Below are 7409 nucleotides of genomic sequence, written 5' to 3'. Positions count from 1 at the left end.
AGGCAGTCTGGGTTACAGTGGGGGTCTTTGTTATGGGGATGGTCTGGGCTATGGGAGCTATGGGGGCTGCTATGGCTCCCGTAGCTTGAGCAGTTATGGGGGATTGTGCGGCTCTGGCTATTCGGGACACTGCAGACCTTTTTCTTACCGCCGGTACAACAGGTCCCTCTCTGGAAGCTGCGGGCCATGCTAAACTCAGCAGGGCCATGCCCAGAGCAAGGCCAAGGCATTACACCAAGAGCCAGAAATGGATTGCCGGGCGCGCTCATGGGCAAGGGGATTCCAGAGTGCTGAGCACCTGCAGTGCCTGTGTTAATTCATGGGAGATGTAAGCACTCAGCACCTCCTCGAATCAAGCCCGCATGTGTCTTTCTCATGTTCCACTTTACCTTCACGGTCTGACCCAAGGGAATCTTCACTTTGCTCCTGCCTCTATCGTGACTTTCCCATTTGACACGATTGCCAATCCTGGGAGCCAGAAGCCTGAAGGAAGAACGTCTTGTATGGACACTGTCATCCCCTTGGAGTGAAGATTGGCTGCCGTGTGCGCTGAAATTCTTCTCCCTCTGCAAATGTACACTGCCCTTCTTGTTCACATTAAAGCTTTGCTGCATCACAGTATCAGCCTCTTCGTTTTCCTTCCATAGATTTAATACATTTCATCAATTTTTTTTTAGGGTCGGAGGGGACCTTGGAAAATCATAGAGTCTGACCTTATACCCCAGGGCTGGAAAGTATGCTGGTGTCAGATGACCTCAGCCAGGTGTTTGTCCAGTCTCCTCTTAAAGACCCCAAAAGTAGGGGAGGGCACCACCTCTCTTGGAAGCCCATTCCAGGTTCTGACAACCCTTGCCATAAAGACGTTTTTCCTAATGTCTAATCTGAATCTGCCCTCTTTCTGTTTGTGGTCTTTGTTCCTAGTTACTCCAAGGGGTACCCTGCTAAACGGAGTATCTCCTATTCTTTGCTCCCCCCCCCCCCGGATGAAATTGTAGACAGCCACCAGATCCCCTCTCAGCCTTCTCTGTGGAGGCTGAAAACATCCAGGTCCCTCAATCTCTCCTCATAGGACCTTTCCTGCAGGCTCCTAACCATTCAAGTGGCCCTCCTTTGGATGTTCTCAAGGTCATCTCAAGGTTGAAGTGTGGCACCCAAAACTGGATGCAGTACTTCAGCTGTGGCCTTACCAATGCCGCATAGAGGGGAAGTATCACCTCTCTAGACCTGGTTGTGATGCACCTGTTAATGCATGATAGAGTGTGGTTAGCTCTATTGATCACTTTGTCACACTATTGACTTATATTCATCTTTGAATCATCTATGACTCCAAGATCCCTTTCTGCTGCTGTGCTGTTTAGAAGTTCATCCCCCAATCCGTATGCATGCTGGTGATTCCTTCTTCCTAGGTGCAGCACTCTGCACTTATCTTTGTTGAACTGCATCCTATTTTGTTCTGCGTACCTTTCCACCCCGTGCAAATCCACCTGGATCTGTTCCCTACCTTCCAATGTGTCTAATTTGCCCCATCATTTGGTGTCATCTGCAAATTTGGACAGAGTACTCTCGATGCCCTCATCCAAATCACTGATGAAGATCCATCCTTGACCCAAGGAATCCATCCTTGGCTCAGAAATCCTATGGGGGAAAAATACTCCAAGCTGCAGAAATCTATCAGAGAAGAGTACAGGTCACCTGCACTCCCTCCCCACCCTAAAAGAGGGTGTCTTGAATGAAACCCTTCATTACCAGAAAGCACCAAATGTCTGTAGTAGCAGTGCCAGTGTGCTTGTGACAGTCTGGTAGACCCTAGGGATGTTCAAGAGGTTGTAAAAATATTGCCTTCCCTTTTGTCCCTGGTCTCCCTTTTCGAACCTCTACCCTCGTTAATATGCCATCATAGAGAAAAGAGGAAAGGAGCATGACTTTGCAGCCTAGTGATTACAGCCATCACCTGAGAGGTCTGGGTTTGATCCGTGTTCCAAGGCATGTTGCATTATACATAAAACACTCCATGACCCTACAAAAATTCTAACATTAACACCTGCAATTATACTTCCCTTCAGATTCCCAGGCTGAAGAATATAGCTTTATTTCAGTTTCATCAGAGGAAAATTTGAGCTGAGTGGCTATATGAGCTGCCTGAGGCCATCTGATGATTCACATAACAAGTGGAAGTAGAATATGGGCACACCTAATTATTGTGGGCCTCGTTATTTGTAATGTACTGTAAGTGAGAAGCCACAGGGTCATCAGGTCCCGGTTGTGCTGAACACAGAGAAATGAATTCTGAAGCAGCAATGGAGAGGAAGGAGTATTTTCTTGGCTTTGTAGCTGTAGATCAGGCACGCCCAGAGAGTTAGGGCTAGGTTTCTGGTACAGTGAAGAACTCTGGGTCATATCCATGACTCTTCAAAAAAGTTCTAGGTTTCTTGCCATCACAAAAAGATATCTTGCCATGACCTGCACTACCCAGTATGTTTCTCTCAGGACAGGGTAGTGGACCCTTCAGAAGCAAGTCTTGTTGGGAGCTGTCGGGTAGTCACCAGGAATGGACGTGCACTTTTACGTCCTGATGACGTCCACTGGCCCCTCAGGGAGGTTGCAGCCCGCTTCTAGTCGGTCTAGGTGGGGTCAGTGCTCTCTCTTCTTTCCTGCCATGACTTTGTGTTTACGGAATATTGATGAGAGGGAGGTGGTGACTACCTGCCTCCACCTAGACCCACCACGGGGCTCCACCTGACTCCAGAAGCCTTGAGGAGGGAGTGGCCAAAAGGACTAGGCAGAAATAATTTTCCTTCTCATTTTTCTTTTTTTTTTTTTTTATGTTTTCCTTTTTCCTTTTTTTCCTCTGAGGCTTCCAGACAGTCCGATCCCGAGGGCAACTGGGCTTCTATTACCGCTTCAGGGCTCATTGGGGCTTCACTTGGCTCCAGGCTCTCCCTGCGCTCTCTGCTGATCGCCGCTGTGCTTAGCTTAATTGGCAGTTCAACCGCTTAACAAGCGGTGGGGCTCCTGATGTCGGTTGAAGGGTAGGAGGGGAGGTCGTCCCTGTCCTCCTCACTCTGGCCCAACTCAGCTCCCCTACCCCTGGGTCCGGTGGTGGGGATCTTTGGGCAGGGGCAGATAGGGAGCTCCCACTGCAGCATGGAGATCTCTACCAGACGAAGTTTGCCTTCCTGATCAGGGTTGAGCCCCAGGTGAGTATCTTTTGAATCTTCACAGGAGCTCATACACAGTTCTGGGGGATCTTATTGTTTAGGTGGTTTATATTAGTGGTTTTCAACATGTAGTTCATGGAATCCTGGGGTCCACAGACTATGCCAAAGGGGTCTGCAAAAGATGACTCTGACCAATCAAAACTATGGAAATACCCACACTTACAGGTCAAAGGGGTCCGCACCTCCACTCAAAATTTCCAGCCAGGCCTGCACCTCTGTTTGAAATTTTTTAGTGGTCTACAAATGAAAAAAAGGGAACACTACTGGTTTACATGGTTCCAGAAACTTGTGTAATTATGGCAGGTGATAAAGTTCTGGAACTTCAGAATCATCCCACAAATACTTTAGCTTTTATTCTTACATTTGGTACAACAGATCCCACTGTGGAAAGTTGCGGGACACGTGAACCAAAGCAGGAATATACACCAGACTAGGAACAATCAGGAAACATAAAAAAAATTATTCACTGCTTAGCTTCTCTGGGACACATGATATATGAGGAGAGAATGAGGGAACTGGGCTTATTTAGTCTACACAAGAGAAGACTGAGGTGGGATTTGATAGCAGCCTTCAACTACCTCCACCCAAAGAGGATGGATCTGGACTGTTGTCAGCGGCGGCAGATGACAGAACAAGGAGTAATGGGCTCAAGTTGCAGCAAGGGAGGTTGAGGTTAGATATTAGGAAAAACTTCCTCACTGGTGAAGCACTGGAACAGGTTACCCAGCTAGGTGGTGGAGTCTCCATCCTTGGAGGTTCTTAAGGCCCAGCTTCACAAAGCCTTGGCAGGATGGTTCTAGTTAGGGCTGGTCCTGCTTTGAGCAGAGGGTTGGACTAGATGTGACCTCCTGAGGTCTTTCCAACCCTCATTTTCTGTGATTCTATGAGTCCCAGCAATTGACTTTAGCCATGATAAACATTCCCCAACGCAATTAAAATTAATAGGAGCTGGGAGTGCCCTGCATCTCTGAAAACCAGGACTGCACATGTCCTTTTCAGGCTGTAGTTTAGATTTCTGATCTAATGGCTTTCTAAGTTCCCTGCTTATATTGTGCTTTCTCCTATTTGATACAAGGGTAAGTGAGTTAAAATGAGCGAAAACAGTTGCAGCTGCAGATAAAGTGGGGGAGAAAATATACCTAGGAAGCAGATGAACAGTTGTGCCATGTCTCTAAAAGCTGGATATAATGCTATCTGCTCCATGTTATTTCTTCCTGCAGCAATCAAATCATGCAACATCACATTAGTGGTTTTCCTTCCCCCACCTTTAGCTGTAGGCAAATCACTGTGGGTAAAATTCCTTCCTGAACAGAGAGCTGTTATCAAACCTATGTGCTACTCATATAGATGATCAATAGCAATATTGATTCATAGCCCTATATAGGGGCACATTTCTGATGCTATTGTGAAGGTCCTTGTTGCAGACAGGCAGTATCTTTGCATTCCAAATCAACCACAGGATGGAAATGAAATACCACATTTAAAATTACTTTCTCCACATAGACACTATTTCTTTGGGTTTCTGTAGGGCAGAAATATCCTACACAAAAAGCGATATTTATCTGTAAACTTTATAAGAACAGCCTTTCATGGCATGAGAAGGATGCCCGTAGTTTAATCTTTAAAATCTTAAGAATCTTTAAAATATTTGACGTACTCATCCACATCACCAAAGAATCCCACAGCCTCATTTCCTCATTCATTTATGAATAAGCTTCATTTTAACTTTTAACACAAGATGACGGATATGGTTTAAGTTGTGCTCCTTTCCAAATCTTGATAAAGTTATAACCTCAGCTGAGACATGTTAAAGAAAACATATTGTCCAAAACATTCCCTAACAGAATTAAAGTTGCTTCATTCTTTTGTCACCCCACTTTAACAACCCCTGGCATACCACGAATAGTCATGAGAGCCCCAGTTGAGCACCCGATTCACAAACTAACATGTACCTCCGTGCCCTGTTTGCTGCACTGTTACTTCAGTTAGCACTAGCAGTTGGTCTTTAGTCTTGAAGGATTTGTCTGAACTCAGAAATGTTATCTAGTTTGCAACAGGTTCAGTTATTCCAAGTTAACAAGACCCACCTCCATTCAGCCTCTTCCTAATCAAGGCATAATCCAAGTCTTTGTTCCCCACTCCTGCACAACCTTACCCTGCCTCGTTGATGCGATCCTTCCCTCCATCACTTCCCTCTGAATAAGGATATGATTTTACCCTTCCTGAGCACGTTTAGGTGAATGAAGAGAATGAAGAACAGCAATATGGGAGATATCCCAAATTGTTTAGCAGTCATATTATGGAGAAAAAAATAACTCATAACAGTGGCCTAGTTAACTTCACCTCACTAAAGCTGCTTTTACTTTGACTCCCTTTGTATGTGAGGTCAACCGAATAGCAGTTTCAAAATATTTCAAAAACAATATCCATAAAATGTTTACATGGCATTTTAAAAAGAATATTACTAACCTATCTTACAGCTTTGTGGAAGGTAATTTATTACGGGCTACATAATTAACCTTGAGTAGAGAAATATTATCAAGCAGAATGTAATTTCCATTGGAATCAACAATACTTGGTGACACCGAGTTGCTCTGTACTTGTGAGTGCACAACTAACACAACCGTGCACCATTGGTCCTACTTTACCTTTCAAGACATAGCTCAAACAGGGACACACACGCTCAGGTACATGGCCTTATGTCACACAGAAATTCAGTTCCAAAAGGAGTGAATAGTTAGATCACTGATAATACAGACATGCATTAAACCTACCTTTTTCATGGTTCATCAAGACAACCATGGAATTCTTCAGGAATAAAGCAAAGGATAAAAACCCAGGAAAATTCATGGGGAAGATAGGGGTAAAGTTTAAGTTAAAGGGAAGGGTGGTTATGGAATGAGGTCTCTGTATCAATTAAACAAATGAAGAGTCTGATCCACTTAGTAAACAGATGGAAGACAAACCCTGCAATAATTTTTAATATATGCTTACCTTAATATAACTGGATACTGGCAGCTATCAAATCTCCCAGGATATTTCAAAATCATTACATATTTGGAAAATGGAAAGTTTAAAAAATGGCTTCCCCCCCTAAAACCTTGAAACGTGGGAACTCTTCACCAAGTAACCACCTAGTTTCACCTTTACCTCAAACAGTAATGGGACAGTCCCCCTTTCAAGCCAATCTGAGCACATCTGTGGATTTTAAACTTCTCTAGGACGTCCATAGTGAGAAAACCAGTCTCCCCTCAATCCTAACTTTGACATCATGAACATCAGTGACATCATGAACATCAATAACTCCTACGATTCTTTTCCTTTACTCCTGATAATTCTAGTTATACATGGAGGTTAGACTCTACTATCCTACAGGGCTAAAAAGTGGACCCAAAATGCTAGCAGTTATTCACTTTGTGTATCACTTTGCATTCTCACTGTGCCTGGGAAATGCAACTGGGAAAGGCTCAAGAGCAATGGTGAACTGGGATAACATCTTTCAGAGTCAGAATGAGATTTTGCCTTCCTCTACCATCAGTAGAATTCACTTAAAATATCCCTCTGGTCATCCTTTTTGTTGATGAACTATTAAAAGAAATATACCACGATCAACCACAGTCTTTCATTTTGCATTTCAAGGTTGCAGTAAAAAGCCAGATCATCAAGGATGTTGCAAAACACACATCACTGAGTCTCTTCCCTCCTACATACACTAATTCCACAACAAGACAGACAAGCTATGCCCTGAGGAAAGATCTTAGGGCAAGTGATTTATCTGGAAACAAAAACAGCTAGTGTCAAACATTGCAAAACCCTTTCCCCACCATAATTTCAGTGGGGATGCAACCGCAGCAAAAATACCAATGTATTCACCTCGTATTTCTGCCTTAATGCCTGTTCTATCAGTTTCTTTCTGCAGGAAATTAGGCTTACTCAAGTTATACATCCAGATTTCAGTGAGCTAGTTCTTTTCATTGACTTTGAAGCCATATTTATCCTGGAAAATGACATTCAGAGCCACCAACCAAACACTGCTGATAAGTCTGTGCTCGTTTCCTTCCTTCCTTTTACGTTTTTGTACTTTGTTTAATTAACAAAAAGTTTCTATATTTTCCCACTGTATATTATTTCTAAATTGTAGGGTGTTGTTGTGGAGTTAATTTTCTTTAATAACACTCATCTTGGAATTTC

The sequence above is a fragment of the Gavialis gangeticus genome, unplaced genomic scaffold, assembly GCF_001723915.1.
Source record: "Gavialis gangeticus isolate Ggan-Ray unplaced genomic scaffold, GavGan_comp1, whole genome shotgun sequence".
NCBI classification, from domain to species: Eukaryota; Metazoa; Chordata; order Crocodylia; family Gavialidae; genus Gavialis; species Gavialis gangeticus.
Note: the sequence above shows the minus strand (reverse complement) of the source record.